We start from the raw sequence: 16352 nt of genomic DNA on the forward strand, positions 1-16352 counted from the left end.
CTCCTCTATGCTCTGAAATTGACTCTCTTTTAAACCAAAACTGACCAATCCCCTCAGTGGGCCACAATTATCTTATTTGCACAGCCCCATCCAATCACCCAGGTGGGAGTCATAAGGCTATGACTAGAAAGTCCACACACAAAGTAATTAATTGAACTGCAATGATATGTATGTGTATGTGCTCTGTTTAGATTGAATCAGTTTTATTGTTGCATGCATAAAGAGATATTTTATTTGCTACTTCAAAATTCCAAAATAGTCCCTCCCTCAAAGATGTGAGAATGTTCTTCAGTTCTTTTGTTTAATTTCCTTGATGTTTTCTCAGTGTGGCCACCATGATCCCTGCTGATCAGACAGTGAGCAATATCAACCCATCCCCAATCCCAGTTGATTATATAAGAGCAGATTCTGATTCACATGGATCACTTCATTTTTCTATGAAGCTGGAAGATATATTGAAGTATTAACGATACATCAATTCTACTTAGTCTGTTTTGGCAGTAGAATTGAATGGACTTGGCCAGAAAAAGTAGAAAAAAAAGGATAGAGAAGGAAGGAAAAAAAAGTTTATTAGTGGTTTCCAGGTGTCAGAGGGAGGAGGAAAAGGGAGTAATTGTGTAGGAAGCATTGAGTATCTATTTATGGTAATGGAAATCTTGGCAACGAATACTGCCAATGGTTGCACAATATGATTAAAGTAATATGTGTGTCACTGAATTATACACGTAAAAATGATGAATTGGCAAATGTTGTGTTATATACATATATATTTTACACAATAAAAATATATGTAAATACTAATAGACTCAGAACACAGCAGAGAGAAGAAACCAGGAAACTCTAGAAAGAAGGCTACCGTCCTAGCAGATTTCTAGTTCCATACAAGTCCCAGCTGTACCTTCTGCTCTTGAGTTCATTAAAGCCCACCTTTTCCGTTTTATTGAACTCCTCTTTTCTGTTAAGACAGCCTGAGCAAATTTAGGGTACTTTCAATATAATGACTCCTCAGGAATTAAAAGTCTCTAATTTTTAATGTGTACAGGGAAATTCTGGTGGCATAGTGGTTAAGTGCTACAGCTGCTAACCAAAGGGTCAGCAGTTGGAATTCACCAGGCGCTCCTTGGAAACTCTATGGGGCAGTTCTACTCTGTGCTATAGGGTCACTATGAGTCCAAATCGACTCGACAGCACTGGGTTTGGTTTGGTTTAGTGTGTACAGTTTACACACTTGTAATTAAATAAATTGTTGTACAACAGAAGCAAAGAGACAGACTCATGGGTCACACCACTTGTCAGTGACAAACCTGGACTTGTTTTTGAGAGCTGCAGTCGAGTTGGCCCCCAATAAAAAAGGACTCAATGATTCCATTCCTGCTTCCTAATTCAATGTTCTTTTCCTTTAGTCCATTCTAATATCTTTCATATTATTTTCCATTTAGGTTCCCTTATTATCTTGGCCTCCACTTACTAGATCTCATGTAGCCTAAATCTAACACTACAAGGTTTAGAAAAGATGAAGTACAGAAATTTGGTGGGGGTAAATAAACCCAAAGCAAAACACTCCAAACATTTCATAAGTCTTCATGGAGGGAATATAGCTTTTAGAGCACACATTTTAGTAGGGATTTTAATTCACTGTAAGCAAAAGTATCTTCCCAAAGAATGCAGCACTGCCATCTTAGCATTATTCTCAGGCAAAAAGATTTCCTTGAAATATAAGAAATTATATACCTCCAATGTTTATTACGTTCTAACAGAAAGAAAGGAGTAAAAGATAAGGATTCACTCATTTCATTCATGAACAGTTCTTACCAATTTTTTTTTTTTTTTACAAGGGAGGACTCCAGATTCAGGGTATACGGGATTTAAAAAAAAATTTTTTTGAACAACAAACATTTTTAGCCTCTTACAATTAAGATCAAAGTCTTCTAAACATCCAGCTGTGAGTTTCTTATAATTAGCTCACTGCTCAGTGTAGCACATAATGCAAGCATTTCTCCCTGAAGAACTTTCTTGTATAATACAGTTGAAAGTATAGTCAGTTGAGCACTGATGCAGCTGGGTAGCTGACAAGATGAAAATCAAATGTGAATTCTGATGAAGTAATTTCATTTAGAGTTTTCGTATTTCTTCTCCCCTAAATTAAAAAGAAATGAACCTTGAGTTCAGACGGTTCGCTGCCTCCTCCATGCCAATTCAGATTTTCAGATAATAAAAGTGTTTTTTGAGAAAATTCTACTTCTCACCTAATGGTGAGAAATTTTTTATGTACAGAGCCTACAGTAATTTAGTCTGATGATATAATAGCTGACCTGTTCTGTTAAGTGAGATGGACATGTTATTATTTCTAATACAGTTTAACTTTGCTGTAATTACTCATTACAAAATGTTCTCTTGTCCAAAGACATTTATTAATAGTATGTTCAGCTTCAAACACAAATTCTTTGTGAAATAATCATAATGATTACTCTGGGATAATCTTTTCTTTGCAAAATAGTATCAGTAAGTTTTCAAAGACTTTTTTTTTTTAACCACATACCGTAATGCAATGTATGCCCTCAGGGATTTAATCAGCCGATACCATAGTTGCAAACAATGTATCATGGAATTTAATTAATATAATGGAAACATCTCCTTGTTCTAGTTACATACATAAAACAACCTACTCAATGTATAGTGCAGATTTTATTTTTAACACTCAGATGCTTTGTGTTATGAGAATATTTAAATATTTGGACTTTAAATTTTAGGGTATAGAAAGTTATTTCTTGATTAATTAATTATTTATTCATCCAACAAATATTTATTGAGGGCCCATTATGTGCCTACTGGTATATTACTGAAAGTACAAAAATAAATAAAACAAGTCTTGACTTTCCAGTATAGATCTTTTTAGAGAGCGAGAGATCATCTTATAAACAAAGAGTATACACACCTATCAAATTGGCTTATTTGTTTTTGTTTTTTTTTTACAGTAACAATACTAAGTACTGATAAGGATGTGGAAGAAATGGATCCCTCACACATTGCCAGTGGGAATGCAAAACAATTTGGTAGTTTTTTATAAAACCAAACCTGCAACTGCCATAAAAAACCATATGACCCAAAAATTGCCCTCCTGAGAATTTATCCCAGAGAAATAAAAACTTGTGTTTATACAAAAATCTATATACTAATGTTCATAGCAGCTTTGTTCCTAATAGCCAAAAGTGGGATGCAGCTCATATGTCCTTCAAAAGGTGAAAAGTTAAACTCTGGTACACTCATACTGTGAAATACTACTCAGCAATAAAAAGGAACTAACTATGGATACATGCAATAACTTGGATGAATCCTCAGGAAATTATACTGAATAAAAAAAGCCAATTCCTAAAGGTTACATACCATATGGTTTCATTTATGTAATACTTCTGAAATGACAAAATTTTTGCAATGGAGAACAAATTAGTGGTTACCAGGGGTTAGGGATGGGGTGGAGAGGAGGCGGGAGAGAGGTAAGTGTAGTTATAGAAGGATGATCTGAAAAAAAAAACAATAGCTACACATAAATACTTATTTAAAAAAAAAAGTGGGGCTGGTTTCATAATTGTCAAAAATGGAAACAAACAAGATGTTCTTCACTAGAAAGCAATGGAGCGTTACTAAACGATAAAAACTAATGAGCTAACAAGCCACAAACAGACATGGAGGAACCTTAAATGCATATTGCTAAGTGAAAGAAGCCAGCCTGAGAAAGCTACATATTGTATGATTCCAACTATAAGATGATCTGGAAAATGCAAAACTGTGGAGACAGTAAGAAGATCAGTTGTTGTTAGTGATTCAGGGGGAAGAGGAAGGGATGAATAAGTAGAGCACAGAGCATTTTTAGAGCAGTGAACTATTCTGTATGACACTGTACTCGTGAACACATGATATTATGTATTTGTCAAAACACATAGAACTGCACAACCAAATTATGAACCCTATTAGTAAACTTGGGTGGCATAGCAGTTAAGAGCTATGGCTGCTAACCAAAGGGTCAACAGTTCGAATCCACCAGGCACTCCTTGGAAAACCTATAGGGCAGTTCTCTTCTGTCCTATAGAGTCGCTGAATCAGAATCGACTAGATGGCAATTTTTTTGTGTGTGTAAACTATGGACTTTAGTTAGTAATAATGTATCAATATGGGTTTATTAATAGTAACAAATGTACCTCACAAATGATAGATGTTAATAATAGAAGAAACAGTATACAAAGGGGAGAGGAGAACTCTCTGTCCTTTCTACACAACTTTTTCTATAAACTAAAAGCTACTTTAAAAAATAGTCTATAAAGAAAGAGTAATGTGAAGAACACTTGTGGTGATGGAACTATTCAGTCTCTTGACTATAGTAGAGGACACAAAAATGTACACGTGTGATAAAATTGTATAGAACTAACATACATGAATTCGAATGAATACAAGAAAAAGTGGGGAAATCTGAATAAAATGAGTGGATTGTACCAATTTAAATATCCTGGTTGTGATATTGTACCACAGTTTTGCAAAAAAAATGCTATCTTTGAGAAACTGGATACAATGTACATGATATTTCTCTGTATTATTTTTTACATTTACATGTGAATATACAATCATCCTAATAAAATTTTCAAATACAACGGTGAAATGAAATGTGTGATTTGATTTCACAGAAGTTTGAATAGGATATAGTAGACCTATAAAGGAAAACGTAGGCACTTTGTGTATTTTTTTCCATTGATTGATTGGTTCATTCATTCAGTAAAGTAAGTAAATAAATATCCACTGAGCATTTAGTATGTGCCAGGCACTGGGTATATAAAAGTAAAGAGAATGCATAAACATTCCTGGTCCCATGTTGCTTCTATTCTAGTGGGAAGATGTAAATTAAAGAAAACAATAATAAAACTTAAGTGAGTAAAATATATAGTATATTAGATTGCGAAAAGCAATATGAAGAAAAACAAAGGGAATGGGAAAAATAAAGCAAGTGAGATGGGTTTGGAAGAGTGGGGTAAGTGCTAGATCATGTAAGTCCTCGCTGTTTTTGTGTGCCATTAAGTCGATTTCGACTCATAGCAACCCTATAGGACAGAGTAGAACTGCCCCTAGGTTTCCAAGGAGAGGCTGGTGGATTTGAACTGCTGACCCTTTGGTTAGCAGCCTGAGCTCTTAACCACTTTGCCACAAGGCTTCACTGGGAATGGTAAACGCTTTGACTTTACTCTGAGTGAAAAGGGCAGTCTTGGAGGATTTTGGTTAGAGGAATACCATTTTGTTTTTTGTTTTTCTTTTTTGAAGTGTGATATAATTACAGAAAAATGTGCATATCATCTGTGTAAAGGCTGATGAATTTTTACTGAACGCACTGGGCACTTAGCACCCAGGTAATGACAATGTAATCAGTACTGCTGTAGCCCACTTTATACTTCCTTCTGCTCACAGCAAATCTAGCAGGGAAACATATGGACAAATATAAATGAAATGAACTCTTCCAATTTGGAGGCTATCTTGTAATTTGAGAATCTCTTCATTTTTTAGGCATTAACAGTTTTTCAATAAATATTAATTTAATAACAAGACTTTTTCTAATGTTATTTCAATTGATACATTTCAAATACTATGGGTGTTTTTAAAATATACTTATTAAATGTAAAAAAGCTTTTTTAAACTATGTAATTTTTTCTCCAAATGGCATGTAGTTATTTATAGCACCTCTAAAAAAGCATGTGATTTTAAAAATAAAATTTCTCATCTTCTATGTTAAATTTCCATCAGTTTTTTTTTTTCCTATCTTAAATGATTTGGCTTCTCACTGAGAGGATGAATGAAAACATTTGCTACATCTAATTCAATAAAATTCATTAGCCTTTCTTAAGTCATTTCACTTTTATGTGATATGATTGATTTCTACTATTCTGCAAGTGTTATTTCATATTTTTTCTAGATCAAAGTAACAGTCTTGTTTTACTTCTGATTTATGTCTTATTTTACTTTCTCCTTTTTGATCAAACTCTAATAATATGATATTTTGCGTCAGGTGTTCATTCAACTAAAAAAAAAAGTGTAACCAATAACCCACAGTGTTTATTGTATTAAATATTTGGATGATATTTTGCAATCATCTTTAAATATGAATGTTTCAGTATACCTAGAATTTCAGCAAATGAGTCAAGCCATTCATCAAGGATCATGAATAAATATTAAACTGTCAAAATGTACCTAGTGAGTTCTTCCATGAAAACTTCTCAAATTAGACTTGGGTTTTTTTCCTGCGTAAAATTGGAAAAGCACTCTTTTTAGTGTCAGTAGCAATTTAAAACAGACACCAGTTAACACAAGTTAAGGGACCTTAATGGCAGAGAAAACACTGGATTCTGATATTTTAAAAATAATTATCAAATGACTACTAGGTGTTGGGGAGGGTGAGTTATAAGATATAAATTGCTTTATGAAAGAGCCAATACCTCAGTGATAATTGAGCTTTGTCTTATTTCATAGACTCTGAAATAAGCCAATTTTCTCATAATTTCATCGGCTCCATGAAATCAAATTAACCAAGTACCTTATGTCAGCCTGCTGTCTCATGAATTATTAAAGACAAAGAGATTAGGCATACAGTTTTAGATATATTCACAATTTCCCATCCACTTGATTCATATCTTCATATTTATTCTGTGGATCAAAGGAAAATAAAGAATATTTTGTTTCCTATTTAAAACAGTAATGATTTTATTTGCACTGGAATTTTTTACTCTTGATGAATGAATATAAGCAGAACGTGAGAGATAAAAAAAATCTAAAGTTAAATTCATTGTTCTTCAATAGTGACAATTTTCTTCAATGATTGCACTTTATAAAGATGTATTCAAATAGATTCAAATAATGCTAACTACAAAATTTACATTCATACTTAAGTAGCATCAGAATTTCTTTTAAACTTAAAGGTATAATTTTTTAAACATCCTTTTTTAATAATAACTATGTTGAGACCTAAGGATCGACCACTCTATTTTTCAAAAATAAATTGTGCATCAAGATGCATAAATTTCATATAGGGATGTGAATATCTCTATCAAATATTTCAACAAGTCTGCCAAGCAAGGTATTATCTTACTCTATTGCCACCTTTTGGACAGCCTTAGAATTGCAGCCACATAAAAGTATTCTGATGGAAATTTCTGGGGCTAAATAAAGAAGTGACAATGAGGTTGTTTACATTTAGATCATGTTTGTATATAACTCCACCATCTTGTTCACAGGAATAGCTTCCTGATTCAAAGGTAGTCAATATATAGAGTCTACAGTCTAGATAGCAATCTATGAGGTGGCCTGAAGGAGATTCCACTCAACAGGATTTCCCTTGAAGAATCACAAACTCAAATGCCTATAATGGTCAAATAAGTTAAGTGTATGGGTGCAGCAAGTATGGTGAAATAAATAATAGGGAATAATAAGCAGCACCATCCTTAGACTTGGGTAGATGGGTCAACAGCCTGTGGCCCCATATTTTATAGGGTCTACCCTGTCCCTCATCTAGCTGAGAGGTTACCCTGTCCCTCATCTAGCTAGTCCCTCCACAAGGGAAAATAAATCTATGGGGCTAAGGATATATGCCCACTTGGAGCCACCACCTCCTTCTAGACCAAACCTCAAATACCTGGAACTCTGGAACCCTCTGCCCAAACTATCCCAACACCATTTCCAGTGCCTGCATGGGAAGCTTTCCCAAGCCTTTCATTCTGAAGATTGTTCATGCCACTGGACTGTACATCTCTTGGTCTAAGAGATGTCCAAGGAATGGCTATTTATTGTGAGGAAGGAGCTGAAAACACATCTTCTCAACATGGACTGACTGTGTTATCATACGAATCCATATAAATAAAGAACACAACAAGCTGGGAAGAGAAGGGGACAGGTAACAGGCCAAGGGCCTCCATTTTTACCATTGCCAAGGGTCTGCCATTAAGGACTATGGTCAAGTAGAAAACATGCCATTGGAAAGTATCTGCCCTTACTAAATATACTCAAATTATTATTATTATTATTATTTTTAATGCTGAATAGGCTAAATAACAGAACAAGGGAATATTGTGTGGTTTAAAGTCAGGAAAGATGTGTGTCAGGGTTGTATCCTTTCACCACGCTAATTCAATCTCTATGCTGAGCAAATAATCACAGAAGCTGGACTACATGAAGAAGAATATGGCATCAGGATTGGAGGAAGACTCATTAACAACCTGCATTATGCAGATGACACAAACTTGCTTGCTGAAAGTGAAGAGGACGTGAAGTACTTACTGATAAAGATCAAAGACCTTCTGTATGGATTATGCCTCAACATAAAGAAAAAAAAAATCCTCACAACTGGACCAATAAGCAACATCAAGATAAATGGAGAAAAGATTGAAGTTGTCAAAGATTTCATTTTACTTGGCTCCACAATTAACAACCACGGAAGCAGCAGTCAAGAAATCAAAAGACATAGTGTATTGGGCAAATCTGTTGCGAAAGACCTCTTTAAAGTGTTAAAAAGCAAAGATGTCACCTTGAAGACAAGGTGTGCCTGGCCCAAGCCATGGTGTTTTCAATTGTCTCATATGCATGCGAAAGCTGGACAATGAATAAGGAAGACAGAAGAAGGATTGACACCTTTGAATTACGATGTTGTTGAAGAATACTGACTATACCATGGATTGCCAAAAGAATGAACAAATCTGTCTTGGAAGAAGTACAGCCAGGATGCTCCTTGAAAGCAAGGATGGCGAGACTACGTCTCACATACTTTGGACATCTTATCAAGAGGGATCAGTCCCTGGAGAAGGACACCATGCTTGGTAAAGTAGACGGTCAGCAAAAAAGAGGAAGACCCTCGGTGAGATGAATTGACACAGTGGCTGAAACAATGGGCTCAAACATAACAAAGATTGTGAGGATGGCACATGACCGGGCAGTGTTTCATTCTGTTGTACATAGGGTCACTATGAGTCGGAATTGACTTGATGGACCTAACAACAACAACAGGCTAAATAACATATTAGTTATGATGCTTGTAATTTTTTGGAAAATATTTCAGAGTAGGCAGTACAATACTGTGTGTGTGTGTGTATGTATGTATGTGTGTTAGGCTAATTTACATTCTAGCTGAATGAATACATCCTGCTAAGTAACTCAGATTCTGGGGTATTCAGTTAGCATTCAATCAGAAAGACCTCATCTCAGAGATGGCTACTATAAGTACTTTAAACTACCCATCTATATCTGGAGTTTTGCAAATTAACAGAGTAAACATCACAAGCTTCTTTTAAAGTTATTGGTATTTATTTATTTATTTTTAACTTTTATTGAGCTTCAAGTGAACGTTTACAAATCAAGTCAGACAGTCATATATCAGTTTATATACACCTTACTCTATACCCCCACTTGCTCTCCCCCTAATGAGTCAGCCCTTCCAGTCTCTCCTTTCGTGACAATTTTGCCAGCTTCCAACTCCCTCTATCCTCCCATCCCCCCTCCAGACAGGAGATGCCAACACAGTCTCAAGTGTCCACCTGATACAAATAGCTCACTCTTCATCAGCATCTCTCTCCTACCCACTATCCAGTCCCTTCCATGTCTGATGAGTTGTCTTTGGGAATGGTTCCTGTCCTGGGCCAACAGAAGGTTTGGGGACCATGACCGCCAGGATTCCTCTAGTCTCAGTCAGACCATTAAGTCTGGTCTTTTTGTGAGAATTTGGGGTCTGCATCCCACTGTTCTCCTGCTCCCTCAGGGGTTCTCTGTTGTGCTCCCTGTCAGGGTAGTCATCGGTTGTGGCCGGGCACCATCTAGTTCTTCTGGTCTCAGGATAATGTAAGTCTCTGGTTCATGGGACCCTTTCAGTCTCTTGGGCTCATAGTTATCATGTGACCTTGGTGTTCTTCATTCTCCTTTGATCTAGATGGGTTGAGACCAACTGATGCATCTTAGATGGCCGCTTGTTAGCATTTAAGACCCCAGACGCCACATTTCAAAGTGGGATGCAGAATGTTTTCATAATAGAATTATTTTGCCAGTTGACTTAGAGGTCCCCTTAAACCATGGTCCCCAAACACCGGCCCTTGCTCCGCTGACCTTTGAAGCATTCATATTATCCTGGAAACTTCTTTGCTTTTGGTCCAATCCAGTTGAGCTGACCTTCCATGTATTAAGTATTGTCCTTCCCTTCACCTAAAGTAGTTCTAATCTACTAACTGATCAGTAAAAAACCCTCTCACACCCTCCCTCCTTCTCCCCCTCATGACCACAAAAGTATGTGTTCTTCTCAGTTTATACTATTTCTCAAGATCTTATAATAGTGGTCTTATACAATATTTGTCCTTTTGCCTCTGACTAATTTCGCTCAGCATAATGCCTTCCAGGTTCCTCCATGTTATGAAATGTTTCACAGATGCGTCACTGTTCTTTATCGTATTCCATTGTGTGAATATACCACAATTTGTTTAACCATTCATCCGTTGATGGACACCTTGGTTGCTTCCAGCTTTTTGCTATTGTAAACAGAGCTGCAATAAACATGGGTGTGCATATATCTGTTTGTGTGAAGGTTCTTATTTCTCTAGGGTATATTCCAAGGAGTGGCATTTCTGGGTTGTATGGTAGTTCTAACTGTTTAAGATAACGTCAGCTAGATTTCCGAAGTGGTTGTACCATTTTACTTTCCCACCAGCAGTGTATAAGAGTTCCAATCTCTCTGCAGCCTCTCCAACATTGATTATTTTGTGTTTTTGGGATTAATGCCAGCCCCATTTTTTGTTGGAGTGAGATGGAATCTCATTGTAGTTTTAATTTGCATTTCTCTAATGGCTAATGATCTAGAGCATTTTCTCATGTATCTGTTGGCTGCCTGAATATCTTCTTTAGTGAAGTGTGTGTGCATATCCTTTGCCCACTTCTTGATTGGGTTGTTTGTCTTTTTGTGGTTGAGTTTTGACAGAATCATATAGATTTTAGAGATCAGGTGCTGGTCGGAGATGTCATAGCTGAAAATTCTTTCCCAGTCTGTAGGTCGCCTTTTTATCCTTTTGGTGAAGTCTTTAGATGGGCATAGGTGTTTGATTTTTAGTAACTCCCAGTTATCTGGTTTCTCTTCGTCATTTTTGGTAATGTTTTGTGTTCTGTTTATGTCTTGTATTAGGGCTCCTAAGGTTGTCCCTATTTTTTCTTTCATGATCTTTATCGTTTTAGTCTTTATGTTTAGGTCTTTGATCCACTTGGAGTTAGTTTTTGTGCATGGTGTGAGGTATGGGTCCTGTTTCATTTTTTTGCAAATGGATATCCAGTTATGCCAGCACCATTTGTTAAAAAGACCATCTTTTCCCCAATTAACTGACACTGGTCCTTTGTCAAATATCAGCTGCTCCTATATGGATGGATTTATATCCGGGTTCTCAATTCTGTTCCATTGGTCTATGTGCCTGTTGTTGTACCAGTACCAGGGTGTTTTGACTACTGTGGCTGTATAATAGGTTCTAAAATCAGGTAGAGTGAGGCCTCCCACTTTCTTCTTCTTTTCCAGTAATGCTTTACTTATCCGAGGCTTCTTTCCCTTCCATATGAAGTTGGTGATTTGTTTCTCTATCACATTAAAAAATGACATTGGAATTTGGATCAGAAGTGCATTGTATGTATAGATGGCTTTTGGTAAAATAGACATTTTTACTATGTTAAGTCTTCCTATCCATGAGCAAGGTATATTTTTCCATTTAAGTAGGTCTTTTTTAGTTTCTTGTAGTACTACTTTGTAGTTTTCTTTGTATAGGTCTTTTACATCTTTGGTAAGATTTATTCCTAAGTATTTCATCTTCCTGGGGGCTACTGTGAATGGTATTGATTTGGTGATTTCCTCTTTGATGTTCTTTTTGTTGATGTAGAGGAATCCAAGTGATTTTTGTATGTTTATCTTATAACCTGAGACTCTGCCAAACTCTTTTATTAGTTTCAGTAGTTTTCTGGAGGATTCCTTAGGGTTTTCTGTGTATAAGATCATGTCACCTGCAAATAGAGATAATTTTACTTCCTCCTTGCCAATCTGGATGCCCTTTATTTCTTTGTCTAGCCTACTTGCTCTGGCTAGGACCTCCAGCACAATGTTGAATAGGAGCGGTGATAAAGGGCATCCTTGCCTATTTTCTGTTCTTAAAGGGAATGCTTTCATTCTCTCCATTTAGAATGATGTTGGCTGTTGGCTTTGTATAGATGCCCTTTATTATGTTGAGGAATTTTCCTTCAGTTCCTATTTTGCTGAGAGTTTTTATCATAAATGGGTGTTGGACTTTGTCAAATGCCTTTTCTACAGCAATTCATAAGATCATGTGGTTTTTGTCTTTTTGTTTTATTTATATGGTGGATTACATTAATGGTTTTTCTAATATTAAACCAGCCTTGCATACCTGGTATAAATCCCACTTGGTCATGGTAGATTATTTCTGTGATATGTTATTGAATTCTGTTGGCTAGAATTTTGTTGAGGATTTTTGCATCTATGTTCATGAGGGATATAGGTCTGTAATTTTCTTTTTTTGTGATGTCTTTACCTGGTTTTGGTATCAGGGAAATGGTGGCTTCATAGAATGAGTTAGGTAGTATTCTGTCATTTTCTACTCTTTGAAATACCTTTAGTAGTAGTGGTGTTAACTCTTCTCTGAAAGTTTGGTAGAACTCTGCAGTAAAGCGAACTGGGCCAGGGCTTTTTTTTTGTTGGGAGTTTTTTGATTACTGTTTCAATCTCTTTTTTCATTATGGGTCTATTTAGTTGTTCTACTTCTGATTGTGTTAGTTTAGGTAGGTAGTAATTTTCCAGGATTTCGTCCATTTCTTCTGGGTTTGCAAATTTGTTAGAGTACAATTTTTCATAATAATCTGATATGATTCTTTTAATTTCAGTTGGGTCTGTTGTGATGTGGCCCATCTCGTCTCTTATTCGGGTTATTTGTTTCCTTTCCTGTATTTCTTTAGTCAGTCTGGCCAATGGTTTATCAATTTTGTTAATTTTATCAAAGAACCAGCTTTTGGCTTTGTTAATTCTTTCAATTGTTTTTCTGTCCTCTAATTCATTTAGTTCAGCTCTAATTTGTATTATTTATTTTCTTCTGGTGCCCGATGGATTATTTTGTTGCTCACTTTCTATTTGTTCAAGTTGTAGGGACAGTTCTCTGATTTTGGCTTTTTCTTCTTTTTGTATGTGTGCATTTATCGATATAAATTGGCCTCTGAGCACTGCTTTTGCTGTGTCCCAGAGGTTTTCATAGGAAGTGTTTTCATTCTCGTTGCATTGTATGAATTTCATTATCCCCTCCTTAATGTCTTCTATAACCCAGTCTTTTTTCAGGAGTGTATTGTGCAGTTTCCAAGTATTTGATTTCTTTTCCCTAATTTTTCTGTTATTGATTTCCACTTTTATGGCCTTGTGGTCTGAGAACATGCTTTGTAATATTTTGATGTTTTGGATTCTGCAAAGGTTTTTTTAATGACCTAATATGTGGTCTATTGTAGAGAACGTTCCATGTGCACTATAAAAAAAAGTATACTTTGCAGCGGTTGGGTGGAGAGTTCTGTGTAAGTCTATGAGGTCAAGTTGGTTGATTGTAGTAATTAGGTCTTCCCTGTCTCTATTGAGCTTCTTACTGGATGTCCTGTCTTTCTCCAAAAGTGGTGTGTTGAAGTCTCCTACTATTATTGTGGAGGCGTCTATCTCACTTTTCAGTTCTGTTGAAATTTGTTTTATGTATCTTGCAGCCCTGTCATTGGGTGCATAAATATTTAATATGGTTATATCTTCCTGGTCAATTGTCCCTTTTATCATTATGTAGTGTCCTTCTTTATCCTTTGTGGTGGATTTAAGTTTAAAGTCTATTTTGTCAGAAATTAATATTGTTACTCCTGCTCTTTTTTTGCTTATTGTTTGCTTGATATATTTTTTCCATCCTTTGAGTTTTAGTTTGTTTGTGTCTCTAAGTCTAAGGTGTGTCTCTTGTAGGCAGCATATAGACGGATCTTGTTTCTTTATCCAGTCTGAGACTCTCTGTCTCTTTATTGGTGCTTTTAGTCCGTTTACATTCAGCGTAATTATAGATAAGTATGTGTTTAGTGCTGTCATTTTCATGCCTTTTTATGTGTGTTGTTGACAATTTCATTTTTCCACTTACTTTTTTTTGCTGAGACGTTTTTCTTTGTAAATTGTGTGTTCCTCATTTTCATAGTATTTGACTTTATGTTTGCTGAGTCGTTACGTTTTTCTTGGGTTTTTTTTTGAGTTATGGAGTTGTTATACCTCTTTGTGGTTACCTTAATATTTACCCCTTTTTTTCTAAGTAAAAACCTAACTTGTATTGTCCTATATCGCCTAGTATCCCTCTCCATATGGCAGTTCTATGCCAACTGTATTTAGTCCCTCTTTTTGATTATTGTGATTTTTTACGTATTGACTTCAATGATTCCTTTTTGAGCATTTTTTTTTAATTAATCTTAATTTGTTTTTGTGACTTCCCTACTTGAGTTGATATCAGGATGTTCTGTTCTGTGACCTAGTGTTGTGCTGGTATCTGATATTATTTGTTTTCTGACCAAACAATTTCCTTTAGTATTTCTTGTAGCTTTGGTTTGGTTTTTTCAAATTCTCTAAGCTTGCGTTATTCTGTAAATATCTTAATTTTGCCTTCATATTTCAGAGAGAGTTTTGCTGGATATATGATCCTTGGCTGGCAGTTTTTCTCCTTCAGTGCTCTGTATATGTCATCCCATTGCCTTCTTGCCTGCATGGTTTCTGCTGAGTAGTCTGAACTTATTCTTATTGATTCTCCCTTGTAGGAGACCTTTCTTTTATCCCTGGCTGCTTTTAAAATTTTCTCTTTATCTTTGGTTTTGGCAAGTTTGATGATAATATGTCTTGGTGTTTTTATTTTTGGATCAGTGCTAAATGGGTTTCGATGAGCATCTTGGATAGATATCCTTTCGTCTTTCCTGATGTCAGGGAAGTTTTCTGTCAGCAGATCTTCAACTATTCTGTCTATGTTTTCTGTTGTCCCTCCCTGTTCTGGGACTCCAATCACATGCAAGTTATCCTTCTTGAAAGAGTCCCACATGATTCTTAGGATTTCTTCATTTTTTTTAATTCTTTTTTCTGATTTTTTTTTTAGCTATATTGGTGTTAATTCTCTGGTCCTCCAGATGTCCCAGTCTGCATTCTAATTGCTCGAGTCTGCTCCTCTGACTTCCTATTGCTTTGTCTAGTTCTGCAATTTTATTGTTAATCTTTTGGATTTCTGAGTGCTGTCTCTCTATGGATTCTTGCAACTTATTAAGTTTTCTACTATGTTCTTGAATAATCTTTTTGAGTTTCTGTGGCTTTTTCTGCAGATTGCCTTATTTCATTTCTGAGGTCATCCCTGATGTCTTGGAGCATTCTGTAAATTAGTTTTTTATATTCTGTATCTGATAATTCCAGGATTGTATCTTCATTTGGGAAAGATTTTGATTCTTTCGTTTGGGGGGTTTAGAAGCAGTCATGATCTGCTTCTGTATGTGGTTTGTTATCTACTGCTGTCTCCGAGCCATCACTAAGACATTGTAGTGATTTATTCCATATTTGCTCACTGAGTCTTATCTTTTTTGTTTTCTTTCAATATACGTGGATGGGCTACTAGATTGCGCTGTCTTGATTGTTGTATCCCTTGACTTACTTATGACCTATTACCAGCTGGTTTGGGCTGTTACCTGATATATATACCTGAGTCCATTCACTATTCTTGAGTAGAATCTGATTTTGGGTCATCAGGTGTGTGATGCACACTGTCACCTATCCACCTTGAGAAATAGTGGTGATAGCTGTGTGCTCCAGATTCTAGTTGGAGCTGGGGTTCACACTTCAGGGGGGGCAGGATGCTGACAGGCTTCCCCCAAGTGTCAGTGAGGTAGGTGTGTCCCTATTCCTAAAGCACCTTGGTGGGTGGGCTCTGCAGCTGTACCTTGGGCCCCCAATGCAAGTACCTCTACAGATTGGTAGGTGTCACCCTCCTTAGACCCCTAAGGCAGGAGGCTAGGTGGTCTGGGGGGAGCTTCAGGCCTGAGTTCGCTCTTGGGTCAGTGAGGGCTCTGTTGAATACAGAGATATCAGACCTGGGAAACTTGTCTTTCCAGTAAATCTGCTAAAACAAATGCAGTCAGATCCCTATAAGAAATGCCTTTGCATTATAATAGCCACCTTGTTCCCTGTAGGGATGAAAGCACGAGACTGCGGATCACATATGCTTGGCTGGTGCTGGTTCTGTGTTTTCAGTCCAATTAGGGAAGGATTTTTGGTCCCTGGGTAT

This window comes from Elephas maximus, chromosome 23 (assembly GCF_024166365.1).
Source record: "Elephas maximus indicus isolate mEleMax1 chromosome 23, mEleMax1 primary haplotype, whole genome shotgun sequence".
NCBI lineage: Eukaryota > Metazoa > Chordata > Mammalia > Proboscidea > Elephantidae > Elephas > Elephas maximus.